Raw genomic sequence first — 13929 nt, forward strand, 5'->3', positions numbered from 1 at the left:
TCTTATTATTAATTTTTCTATCTTGAAACTTTGTGCAGCAAAACCACAAGAGCTTGGAAGATAAATTTTGTTAACATGCTGGTCACCTCTCAGAGCCCAGCTTGAAATGCTGAATTCATGCATGGTGCTGCGCTGCAGTCATCTTGATTAATGTTTGGCCTGAAAATTCATCTATTTTCTCAGCTGTTTTTCTGAAACGGCTGAATCAGTTGATGAAAAATTCAATGTGTCGATGTATTTACAATCCAGTCATTTTGCAATGACTACCAAACACTTGATTCTAACCTGAAAGCCAAAACATATGCTTGGAAGATTTACTTGGTGAATGAACTAAAGGTGATGCTTCACTACATGGTGCCACCAGTGTGAAAGTGACTACATCACTAAATATTTCCACTTTCTAAAAAAAAAGAAATGATCACATGTAGATGCAAGAGAGCTTTCTTTGTTGTTTTTCTCCACTACAGCTGCTGGTCACTGAGTCTAGCCACTCTACACTTTTAAAAATGGATCCCAACAAGTTTGTTTTCAGGTGCTATCAAAACTGATTCGGACATTGTTTGGATATTAGATTTCAAATGTTCAGATGTCAAATGTGTGCATGATTACTGAAAAGTGCCATATGCACAGCTTTAGCTTTTTTACTAAATGTGATGGCTCAGACCTCACCAAAATATTTCACCATGCATGAAAAACCAGCACAATGATGTAATTTTTTTGCTTTTTTCCCCTAAACTTCAGTGAATCTCTGAAGTCAGAATAGACAAAAATTAGATTTCATTGCTTTAGCTTGTAAAAGGTATGTGGCAAACATGCCTCCCCTTTGAAACGGTGAGTAAATGATGTGAGAGTGCAAAGGCTTCTGACTCCCTGCCCCACAGTTTGTTTCTGTTTTCTACAGATACCGTCGGCTTAAATGTTTGCAATCTGCTTGGACTCTGCTCTTTGCTAAGTTTATAAACTAAGTTTATTCATGTTGATGGGGCTTCCACCAGTTTTGCAGCCAATCTTGTGAAAGTGAGTTAAGTCTCATTTTGAACTGCTTCAAAATGAGAATATCCAAATCTGCGTGGTTTGGACAAGACTTAAAGAGCCACTGAGTATATGTTCCTCGCACTAAGTTTCCAATCCCCGTTGACATCCCTTTTTTGTCTGTTTACTTTTTATTTATTTCAAAAGCTGCACATACTCAAAATATATTTAAATCTTTAGCAATTTAACTACTACAACTTTTATCATCTCATAAAGTTTCACTTTCTCCATTGATGTCTCATCATGAACACTTTGCATTATCCCATTTACAAGCATGAAATAGAAATATGATACACACATGGGTTATAAAACACTGATATGGTACTAAGCAGATCTGTGATCCGTTTATACATCTTTTTCGTCTTGTGGACCCACTGTGTGAACACACACCTGAATGCTCCAAATCAGCAGACTCCCAAAGCATCTGCTTAATCGAGTGCATTTGATGAGCAACACGTAGCTTCTACTTGCCCTCTTTAAATCCTATGGAAACAGTAAGGATGGACTTTTTTCTCACATGCTGAATCTGCAGTTTTGTTTTTTGTCGAAAGAATGACAGCGACAAACTTTTGAGGAAGAGGAAAAGTTATCTGGATCTTGACAATAAGTAGGATTCATCTTCTGGAGACTATGAACGCCTGCTCAAAATGTCTTTTTTCCTCTTGTCCTTAACAGTGTTGGTGTATGATGACCTCAAAAATAGCTTCCAGTGCAGAAAGAATATTTTACTTGAATAAAATCCTAATGTATTTCATAAATATTTCCATATCTGCAGTGACTTTTCACTCGGGTGCACCACTAACCCCAGGGTTCCTGTGACCATGCTCTTACTGCAGAGCACTCTAGAAGCTTGAATTATTCTAAGACAGTGTTTCTCAATTCTGGTCCTCAAGGCACCCTGCTCTGCATGTTTTCCATGTTTCCCTGCTCCAGCACACCTGATTCAAATGAATGGGTCAGCTCTTTAAGCTCTGCAGAAGGCTGAGGATGACCCATTCATTTGACTCAGGTGTGCTGGAGCAGGGAAACATGGAAAACATGCAGGGCGGGGTGCCTCGAGGACCAGAATTGAGAAACACTGTTCTAAGATAATGATGGATTATTCAGCTGTAGATAAACCAGACTTTGTGTCATGAAGGGAATGGTACAATTAAAGCAGCGGTAAATCAGAAACAGTAGATGGTGCTGGAGCTGTAACTAAGCAGCTAAATATCATCTGTCCATGAATGTTCAACGAAAACAGATTTCTCTCTCTTACGGTTTCTGGTACCTGATGAGTTGGGTAAATCTGCAAGTATGGAATGTAAAGAAGTACTTAATTAAGAATGCATGTTACATACTTGTATTTTGCTTGAGTATTCTGTCCAAAAACAGGCATGTTAGGTTAATTGGTGACTCTAAATTGTCCCATAGGAGTGGCCCTGTGACGGACTGGTGACCTGTCCAAGATGTACCCTGCCTCTCACCCAGTGACAGCTGGGATAGGCTCAAGCCACCCCGCAACCCTAAATTGGATCAAGCGGGTATAGGAAATGGATGGACAGATGGATTTTATGATAGTGGAACTTTACTGCTCCAGTAATATATTTTTGTTCTATAACAAATCCAAATACATGTCACTTTCCAAGAATAATACTTTTGCTTATAAAACATTGAAAATTCCTCTGAGATACAATACTTGGTTATTTTAATTTTCAATATAACAACTTGAAAGTCGAGCCAAAATGACTTGTCGAAATTCAGATAAGCTGTTTTACAGACCATTAATTTTTACCCCCCAAATGTCGTGATCTAAGGCCATCAGATGAGAGGATTTTCCACTTGTCCCTTGACTTTTAATTTTAATCATTTATTATTTTTTTTCTTTTTATGTTAGTTAGAGGGTTGGTCTTTTGATTTTAATAAAAACACTTTGCGAGGGAATCATTTTAGTAACTATAATTAAATTTTTTCGGTATCGTCAGATTTTTCTTAAAACTAAAGACTGTGCTCACACACTGAAGCAGCAGCAATATTCATGAAAAATACCAATCCGTTTTTTCTGATTGGGCTTAACATACTGTTGCCTTAATGACAAAAATGGTACTTTAACTTGAACAAAGGATCGAAAAAGTATCCACGCTGCAGTAAATTTCCATACACATAAAGCAAAACTGAGTTTTCTCAAAAGTTTATGAACATTTTTTTAGATCATACCTCATGTTGTCATCATGTATGTCAGGAAGCATTAACATAAACTGCTTTTATTGAAGTTTAAGAAAAAAGTCCTTGGTGTTTAAATATGCCCTCAAAATCAGTTTCACTTCAAATGTACAGTCATATCCACATATCTATTAAGGATTACACAGCTGTATAATTATAATATGCATAGTAACCATCAGACTGTTTGTTACTAAGTTGCTTTGGATAAAAGCACGTGCTAAAAGCATAAACATAACATAACAAAAACACACACCAGGAGGTGTTTCACAGGAGGTAATTGCTGACAGTAAAAACGTTGTATTGATGTTTTCCCCCCTTGCATGTTAAGTTTTCATTTCTCAACAGAAAACTGATGTAAAGCTGGCTGTGACTCTTTTCCAGTTCCAGTATGTGCTCTCAGACATCACATACACACGGAGCTAACGCATGTGGAAGGCTGTAATTAGTTTCCTCTTAATTACAGCATATTGCATCCTCTTGTTATTTGTGACAGAGGGGATTACAGCAGGCCCGTTAGTTTAGCGCATGCGCAGCGAGCACCCCCAGCTCTCTTCAATCACCCCGCGCGCGACCTCCTCTCGCGGTTTAGATGAGGACGGCTGTCATGCACAGGAAGAGAATATACAACACTTCCTCTTCGTACCTTCAAAATAAGCGTGCATGTGAGCGCGTGTCGCAGGTTGCCCGTGGGACATGTTTTACGTCTAAAGGCCGACTTATTTTGGCTTTATAGACTGATGTAGTTTTAGCAACTTGGGGGCAGTTTGTCATAATTGTCTTTTTGTTGTTTTTTTAAAATTTTATTTTTAGTAAGCTCATTTCTGTTGTCTTTGCTAGGACGTTGCTAAAACTCCTCGCCCCTCATGTCTTTTGCTGACTACTAAAAAGTTCAAGTTTAATCTATCAAAGTTTGTGTAAGCAGAAGAAAGATGATGTTACCGACCAGCTGTCATTTCTGAGCGGCACTTACGGTTACCACAGTGAGCTTGTGCAACATCATATCTGATTCAGACTGAAATTTGATTAAAACTCAACTCCAACTGCTCATATTTAAAGAAAAAACACAACTCCTTGGTTGAACACATCTGTGGGACATGTTGGGGTGAATGGGGTCACTGGGGCAGTCGGACGTTTTGCTGTCATGTGAAAGCTGCTGGCCCGAGAAGTGCATGTCTATTGGTTTTGGGAGTTAAACTGTTCCTGCATTTTAATTAAAAAACATTGTGTCCGTAGAGTGAAACCTGTGAGTAGTGCAGCAAGTTTAAAAAAAAAAAAAAAAAAGATCTATCAGGGCTGTTACAGCTTCTCGTCCACTGTTGAGTTTCAGTTACACTCCAGCTCTGAACATTCAGCCCATTCGTTTCTATGGGATTGTATTTAAGATAATTAATTTCTTTATTCATTGTTTTTTCTTTCTTTCATTTATTCATTAACAAGTGCAACATGCATGTGGGAAAAAGTCAGTATTGGAATTTGAATTGATAAACAAGATGGTGTGAGACTAGTAAGGGGACAAAAAGTGAGGCAGAGTAATATTTCTATCAATCTGGAGCACAGGAGAATACAGAGTCCAAATTTGCTATACAAAAAAAGCAAAAAAAGAACGAAACATGTTGCCTCAGAAAGGCAACATGTTTTAAAAGTGTAGTAAACATTAAAAAGGGAGGGTTTTTTTTCTTTTTAAAAAATTGGACGATATAGGACTAAATTCCTTAGATCTTTACGCTTCAGATGTAGTCATTATGTACAACAGTGACATTTGAAGTGGACAATTGCCATCTAAAATAAATGTAAAATCAGAAGAGCACCAATTATAATCCAAGCAAAAACTTCTTAATCACATCAGTAGCTGAGTTTTTGGCGAATGTGACGTACTCTGGTTCACAGTCCTTCTTCTTTATTTTTTATTTTGGAGCACAACGTCCTTCTTTTACACTTCCATTTGGTTTTTTATTTCAAGTGGAAAATAAATCTCCCAAATTCTGCCCTGCTATTATGAAATCTTGCTCTTTGTCTGATCAGATGTGTGCTCTAACGTATATAGTTAATGGGAAACAAACAGGGAGTATTCTTTTATTTTGAAACTTAGGCAATGTGACTTCTGATTGCAGCACCGCAACTTGACGCTGGAAAAGATAGAGGAGCTCCGTTAGTGGACCAGGGAGAGCGTGGTGAGGAATCCCAGCAACCCCCGGAGAGTGAGAGCCGGACCGGCTGGACCCCCCGGAGGAGGACCCGAGAGAGAGACCCACGTTGCCACGGGAGAGGCCTTGGTCCAGGTAACCGCTCTGTGCACACGGTTCATGCTGCTTTCCCCGGCAGGCAGGTGCCTTTTGAATGGCTGCTGGAGATGGAGAGGCGGCGGTCCGCGAGCCGCACGAAACGGCTTGTAAAATCTCAGGAGATCCGAGATCCTATTACTTACTTACCGTAGCCGCCTGATTTATATGGCCTCTGTGCGCGGGGTTGCTGAACCATAACAGGAGGAGAGGGTGAGGGAAAATCTTCATCAAACCATTTTGCACCTTTATAAAAGGAGCTGTGCGATATGATGCGCAAAGATAGCGGCATATATTATTCATCTTAGATATTAAAGCGTCTCCTCTTGTGTTTTTATTTGCATGATGTTAAGCTTGTTTTTTTTATTCAGTACCACACATGGACGTTAATTGGGTCTGGCAAGGTGGCGGTTTCACAGCAGCACGTTGAATATTTTAGGTTTTGTTTCCTTTATTTTGATGCAATGCAAAGATAAATCCACAGTTGCTATGATTTTTATTTTTATTTTTCTGTATAAGAGCCAACTATGAACACATTCCATGTAGAGCATTCAGGAGCAAACTAGTCTGACCAGATAATGATATCCACTCATTTTGGAAATTTTAATTCTTTGGAAGTTTGACTTCAGCTGATATTAAAGTGGGAGTTTGGATGCGCTGTGGTGGAGCCTGCATCTCTCTGCACACAGTGTAATAAATTCCCATTTCAAAAGTATATTGTTCTGCAGAGTACCAAGAATATAGTGAATGTATGTTAATAGTCTATGTTTGCCTGTAAGCACCAGGTTTTGAGTGCTTGTCAGGTGTAATGGTGCAAAAGTGGAGACTCTCAGATCTTAAAGGGTTTACCACTTGGGTGAAAATCACTGTACATCTTAAGATAACTTTCAAGAATGTTATATACTACCATCATCCCCCTTCCAGATACACACAGACTTACAATTTCAATACATGCCATTTCTTCATCTAAAAGTTCCTACAAGAATGTGCCTACATGTCTGTAATGTTCAGCATAAAGAAAAAAGGCATGCGCCATCATTTTAATATGTGATAAAACAGTAATACAGTAATGTATCAACAGTTAAAGTAACTGAGGTAACCTGAGTGCACCTGAGCTTTGTCTGTCAGGGCCAAGCCTAGAGTAGCAGGAGATACTGCAGAGGGGAGATCACGATGCTGGGAGGATGGTAAACTGGGATAGCCCTCCTCCCTGATGCAGGAGAGAGAGAGAGAGCGAGGGGGGGGTTGGATGAGGGATGGTCTGGCGCACCCTTCCTTCCCTCCCTGTCCGTAGTATACTGGTGCATTACTGCTCCCTGTTCACTTGTGAGGGTAATCAGTCTGTCAGCAGCAGCCAACTCAATCATTCACTCCCCCACCAGCAACGCAGGAACACACTCTTCCCTGATTTCTGACCACAATGTTACCATGGTCAGCTCCTCCTGCTGTGAACATCAGTTGTTTGAACAGTTGGAATCATGATTTCTAGCAGGGAAAATCAGTTTGTCTTGACAACAAATCTGCATGACTTAAAGTATTACATACATGATTTATTTTTTTGTTCATTACTTATGGTACCACTTTTATAGCCTAGAATATTCATGCTGTTGTCTCTAATCTTAACATAATTTGTTAAGTTTCTCATACAGCAGCCCTTATTTATCCTTAAACTGCCATACATCCAGATCTTCCTCTTTCATACATTTGTTTTTCCCCTCTCCTTGCATTTCTCTGCGTGTGTTCATTGTTGTTGATCTAAAGATAACAAAGCTTACCAGTTCAGTTTTGTGCTCACGCTGTACACCAGAAAGTAGCCTGAAGTCACTAGCAACAGCATGGCTACACTGTACCCAGAATAAACCAGTTAAAGCAACAGGCTCTCACTGTTCTAGATGTAGAGAAGTAGAGATACTTCTCTAGATGCAAGTGTATAGACATTTTTTGTGGCCAGTTTATTGGTTAATAAAAGGTTGGTTGCTTGAACTAACGTATTCAGAACCATGGACAGCTAATGGACAGCTAATAGGAGCTGTCTATGGTGCTGTGCAGGCTGCTCTGTGTTAGGTCTTTGCATATGGGTATCTACACGCTACAGCATGTTGCTGCCACTTGGGGGCAGTAATGGAAATGTGTGGAACAATCTGAGCTGTGAGCCATCTTAGTTCAGTTGGTGCTGTTGTTGATTGTTTGGCTTTGCTCTGCTGTGGAAAACACAATCTACTGTAGGAAAAGTTTTGCTTTTTGATGGAAGGATTAGTGTTAGGAAAATTAAGATTTTACAGTGTAACAGCTATCAATTTATTTAACCTGTGCTACTTATTGCTCTATTTCTTTGTCCTATTTGGTAAGAAATTGGTTGTTGTGGGCTCCTCCTGGCTGAAATTAACTTTCAGTCAATGAGTATTCAACCAACGTGAAGCTGCACTTCTGTCCATTTACATGGAAAAAATACCCAGAATCCTTCACTCTGCAAGGTCTGAGAGCGATGTTGACGAAAACCTTCACCAAGGTATAAAATGCTCACAAGAATGGCTCGGTCATGTTAACTCCTGTTAGGAAAGCCCCTGGCGCTGCACTCTGCACATGTCACACCTGATCAGCTGCATTGGGTATGTTGAGTCTGTGAAAAGCAGCGGCTGGTTTCACAGCGATATTTTAGAGGAGGTAGAAATACGTTTGTCATCATCAAGCTTATTAAGAAAAAACTATCCATGGTAACAATCAGTCAGTCAGGGGAAGACTTGTGACTGTCAGCCAATGACGGTGACTTGTGAACATGCACTACTCCAGTAGGAAGCTATAACAACACATACACAAGAAAAAGCTTTGATAAATATGCTAGGTTTTCAAGCAGGACAGCACAAGCAACCCAGACTTGAGTGTTGGAGCCAGAATCAGATCTCAAATATCAAAGTGAGCAGCATGATGAACTGTCACAGCAAAGATTACACCAGGACATTTCTGTTTGGTAGATATGCTCAATGCCTGCTTGTGTGAGTAACTTCTGAGCAGTAGAAGACCATTAGCCACCTTAGCTGCCTTTCACGTAGTGTGACCATGATGTTTGAACTAAAATCCATCTGTAGGTCTAATGCCAACATAACACGGACATTTCAAGCAGTGAGTGAAACTGTCTTGAAGTTCAGACTTATGCCATTTTAGTGTTTGAACAGCCTCGACTTTCAGAATCTATCGAAGTGTAGCGAATGATTCCATATCTTTTTCTGACCGTGTTGCTGACCAGGAAAAAAACAAACCACACCCACTGATCCAACATTGCTGGGTCTTTAGAGAAGCTGAAGAGGGTCAACTTGCCTCACAACCAAAAACATCTTTGTTTGGTTTCAGAAACATCTCTGAAGTAAAAACAAAGTGCCGTACTTTAATAAAGTACTAACGGATCATTTGTTCCTTGTGGCACAATAACCTCCACTTTTGAAATGCTTGCGGTGGATAACACGCATGCTTTAGCTCCCATGGGTGCATACTTCCTTGAGAATTCCACCAATCCTGTCTTTCACCCAGTTAGTTTGAGATTGCTGGATGAAACAAGTTCCTTCTGCATAAATATACTAAAACGTGCACATACCTTTTTTTTTAATTAATTTTTTTACTTTAAGGTGATAATTCATTATTTTAACCCAACTAGAAAACATGCAAAAGCATGCCATGTGATTATTGTATTATGTTTGTACTGGGGTCCTCCGATGAACATTTTCTCTTTCCTGACCAGTCAGTTTATCATCAAATTAAGAAAGTTAGCAGTACATTACTTACAGAGAATAGATAAGAAATCAGTAGAAACACATTACCCCTTTTAGTGGTAGTAAGATAAGTGAATGAGTTGCATGTCAAAAATTATGTCTTTGCACCATTATCAGCCCCATGTGGCACTTCTGCCAGTACCAGGCAATACCAATTGAATGAGATCAATGTTGACATCTGCTGACCAGCAGCCAGGCTTTGCAGAATGAAGTAAGGGCCATTTGCAGCCTGCGCTAAAGCTCATATTCAGCCGTGTGTTTATGTGTGATGCTCAGTCACAGCACAGACACGTCTGAGACTGCAGACTGTATAACACTGCTGCAGCCTCTATGCTGAAGTCTGTAACCTCACAAGATCATGGTCTGCTATTGCTCTTGAGTAAACAAGCAGGGGAACACAAGTGTGCAAGTTTTGCTCCCAATCAGAAATGAGAGGAAAGCATTTCTTTATGAATCATTTGTTGTCCAATATCAACACATCGCATTCACAGTTAAGCTGATGATTGATACACACAGCTAGAATCACTGCATTGGATGCTTTATTATTTTGCCAACACTCTACTCATCTGCTGGACGTGTTTGTTGTCTCTATAGATTATATAATTGAACACCTTCTGCTTCCAGTTCAGGAGGTTTCAGGATTTTTTTAAACTTCATCTCTCAACCATGAATTTTTAAACTGTCATATCTTTGTCCACAGAAGCCTTCTTCCTCTGCAACACCACTAATGTTCAGCAAATTACTGCAATTTATTAAGCATACAGATGGTACTGAATGATGTTAATGCCTTATTGCCAACAACCACCGTTGCTGGGCTTTCATGGCTTCTTTGTATTATGAGACAAAGAGCCTTTATTTTAATTTTTGCCACTTTGTGACAAATAGAATCCTTCATTCGCCGATTTTTTTTTTTTTTTTGCAGTCCTATTAGTCCTGTGGTGTAGGCGGTTTTATTGAATTTCCATAAAAGATTCTCCCATTTGTTTTGTTCCCCACTTGTGGGGGAAACCAAAGTCATAAATCATCATAGATCACATCTTCCCAAACATCTGTCTGCAGTCGAGCAGCATTTTCCTTCTGCAGAAAAGCTTCTGTGCACGATAATACTCTGGTCAGATATTTGCAGCTATCTTTTTTCAATTGTCAAACATCTCGTGACTCACCAGCTTTAGTCTGCAAGTGAAGTGTCAAAGCTCTCACATCTCAGCATGGTTCATATTGTCTGAAAACCTAGGTGTAAGATTCTGTCACCAGTGATCAGCCTCACTGACTGAAGTAGGGAGGAGCAGTCAAATAAATCAAATTTACAGCCTTCTAACGGACACTTTTACAGAGGCACACTCCATCTCCCCGCAGTGCTCTGCAGCAAACTTTGCATGTTTATGACATCATTTTCAATAAAAGTTTGCCGTACTACCAAGAAGCCAGTCACAGTCTGTTATTGTTCTAATTGTTAATGTTTATGCACTGACTGACATTCATCCACACATAGTTGCACTGGAGCCTATTCCAGCTGCCATTTGGCAAAGAGGCTGAGTACACCTAGAAAGATCCATCACAGGGCCAACACACAAACAAACAACCATGCAGCCTCACACCAGGGTCAGTTTAGAATCACCAACAAACCTAACGTGCAAGTCCACACAGAAAGGCAGGACTCGAACCAGGATCCTTCTTACTGTGAGCTGATGGTGCTAACCACCACACTGCAGTATAAACCAAGTTAAGGGTAAAAGCAGCAAACCACATTCATGACCTGGAGATTTCACACAGTTCATTGCACATCATGTGTTAACTATCCCTGCAAATAACAAAACAGTTTAAGTTGTTTAGAAACGTTTTCTTCATAATCCTGAAGCCTGGAGATAGTTTTATGTTTAATTTTAGGAAATGCTGAAAAGTGTTTGTTTCCCTCATAGTCAGCATGTGGACAGTAAGGCATTAGTATTGGAAAAAGAACAGTCTTTGAGGATAACATTTTTTATTTAATCTGTTAAAAACGACGAATCTTTGATTTGATTTGACAAAAGTTAATGTGGAAATTAATGTTGATATTTATAGGTGCATTTGTAAAAGCCCAAAAGGACTTTCGGGTATTTTTCACTTGCAAAATGTAGAATTTGTCAATAGTTTGTTTGTTTTTGGATAAAAAAAAAATACATCAAACATGGATGACTTAATAATCACATCTCAAGGTCCTGCTCACAAAGTTTAAAACATGAACTGTTCATAATTTAACATCCCCCTCAAAATAACAGTATTTGTTAAATATCTAACAAAAAAATGTGAAGGAATAAAAAAAGATAATCACCAGATAAATCTCCCTGAGAGTATTTGACTCTCTGTTCAAACTCTCTGTTTTCAACAAATTGTTCCAACCTGTGGGATGGTTTGCAGCTAAGGAGACTGAATTTCCTTTGAAGGATTCAGTGGAGCCCAAATTCTGTTATGTTGCCCCATGTTGGCTGGATTTGTACATGAGCAGCTGTTAGCGATTATTTATATTCTTTTAAAGATGGAAATGTGTCAGATGTTGAGTTTATAGCTCATCCTGCTGCTTAATCATGAGACATCTGGTTTAAACTGAAACATTAGATGATTGGAGACATGACGATTATTTGGGTGCTTAATCACAGTATCTCCTGAATGTTCTTCAAAAAGGGATCTTTTAAGCTCTAATTCACAGCCGAGGTTGTTGTTGTTGTGCTTGCCACAGTATTAAAAGCATAAAGCCTGCTTTCTCCTCAGAATTGGCTCTCTGCAGGTAATGCTGTTGGCAGTCCACAGAGGCCAGATGACAGCATGGTTTTCCCCATCGTAGTCACGAGCCAAGACACCAGGCCATCTGTCAGATTTAGCTTCCAACTGCAACCTCGCATTCCCCCAGGAATTTACTTTATCGCTCACTCAAGAGTCAGCTTGCTTGTTAATTCCTCTGGATTGGACTTACTTACATACATAGACCGGGTGTTACATGAGACCCACACATGTGGACCTTCTTCAGCAGGGTGCCTCAAACAGTATTTCAAGGGAAGACTCCCGTATTATTTCACGTGTTTGATCAATGAGTGCATTGAGAGGTAGAAATATTTACTGTAGTCAAATTCTAAAAGCTGTATTTTGTTTGCTGCTTTACAGCCAGATTCTTAGCCTGCTTGGGTTAAACATGTCACAGGTCTCCTGAAAGAACTACATTTCTCTGAGTGTCAGAACAAATTAGTGCTTGAAGCTTTCCAGTTAATGTTGTTTGAAAGGTACAATAGTGACATTTCATGCTCTTCCTGTGTCTCTCTCTATTTCTCTCTCTTCGTTTTACATCAGATATTAGATATTGTGGAGCTCTGCAGGAGGGTAAAAAAAAAGCACCGCAGTCCAATTAAGGAGCACCTTATTTCATAGTGCTGCTTGGTAGTGATTTGTTATTAAGAGAGATGAACAGGATTTTGCTTTCTTAATTTCTGTAGGTAAAACAAACAAGGTGAGGATGCTGTTTAGTAGCTTTGCTAAAAAGACTAATTAAAAGTTTAGGGGTGCTCGTGGAGACCCCATCGGTCCTGTGAATCTTTTTTAAGTGTCCTTGTAAGAACCTGTTTTTTACCAAAGCGGTTCAACGCTGTTGCTACTTCTCAACTAATTTAAAACTGTTTTGATTTTATATACCAGAAAGCCACCACAGAGCCATGCTATTACATCACTTTAAATGTCCAAGGTTAGACTTACATTGAAAATAATGGGGTAATTTTAAATGAATTTTCCAGCAATGTAACAGTCACAAACTTCAGTAACTTCCTGTGAAGTTGTCCCTTGACTCTGCACCACAGTGTGCCAAGCTGTGATGTGAAGTCTGCTACGTGTACTGGAAACAGCTGCTAACAGTGTTTTAATGTTAGAATTCCTCCTCTGGACAAGTCATGTTATGGCTTTCTAAGTTACCCCACCATCCCATACTGCACGATGTACTGAATAAAGAATATTGTATTGTATTGTCTAATGCTATCAGCTGATCACTGAGGCTGACTCTTCATGTCCCGAGGCTCCTGGCTACAGAAGCCATCAGTCACCAGCATGAAAAAACTGAACTCATTATAGTTATAATAGTTAGAATTGTTGGCATTATAGGAGAACAGCATTTAAAAGATTATGAAAGATATGTCTAGCTGTTTTGCATCAACTTTGACTTTTTCCACTCTTCCAGTATGACTCCATGCAAAAAAGGTAAATTGCTGAGGGATTTCTTTTTAAGAATGAGGACACATTGTACAGATTCTCTTCATACCTTAGTGTCCAGTCACTGTATAAATCAGATCTCCAAGAGATGTGTTGTGGCTGATCTGGTTGCAGTGATTAACATCTGCATCAGTGTGTATTTTTCCCCATCCAGTTCAAATATTCATATCCAGGTGGATACTGACTGTAAATCAGATGCATCTGCACTGGTCCATCTGTGTGCTGTTTTCTCTTCATATCTCGGCTGTCACAAACAGCATCACAGGAACATTTCATCGGTGATTAGGAAGAGTTTGAGAAGCTGTTGAGGAGTGAGCCCTCCCACGTCATCTGAGCGTCTCTCCCCTGCCTCGCTGCTGGAGCACAGCGCTCATTAAAAGCTTCATCCTACACATAACATTGTGTTCATGCATAAAAGATATAAG

General features: G+C 39.6%; 1 protein-coding gene across 2 annotated transcripts in view; it reads left to right on the forward strand.

The window, feature by feature from the left end:
- The first annotated feature begins 5373 nt into the window (after nucleotides 1-5373).
- Nucleotides 5374-13929, forward strand: part of capn5b (calpain 5b) — a 57280-nt gene continuing 48724 nt past the window's right edge. For both annotated transcript variants that reach the window (XM_072374915.1, XM_072374916.1), the window contains exon 1: nucleotides 5374-5513. The gene's annotated coding sequence lies outside the window, so the exon portion shown is untranslated. The remainder of the gene's footprint in view (nucleotides 5514-13929) is intronic.

Source organism: Leuresthes tenuis, unplaced genomic scaffold, assembly GCF_036924035.1.
Source record: "Leuresthes tenuis unplaced genomic scaffold, fLeuTen1.0.hap1 SCAF_21, whole genome shotgun sequence".
Taxonomy (NCBI): Eukaryota; Metazoa; Chordata; class Actinopteri; order Atheriniformes; family Atherinopsidae; genus Leuresthes; species Leuresthes tenuis.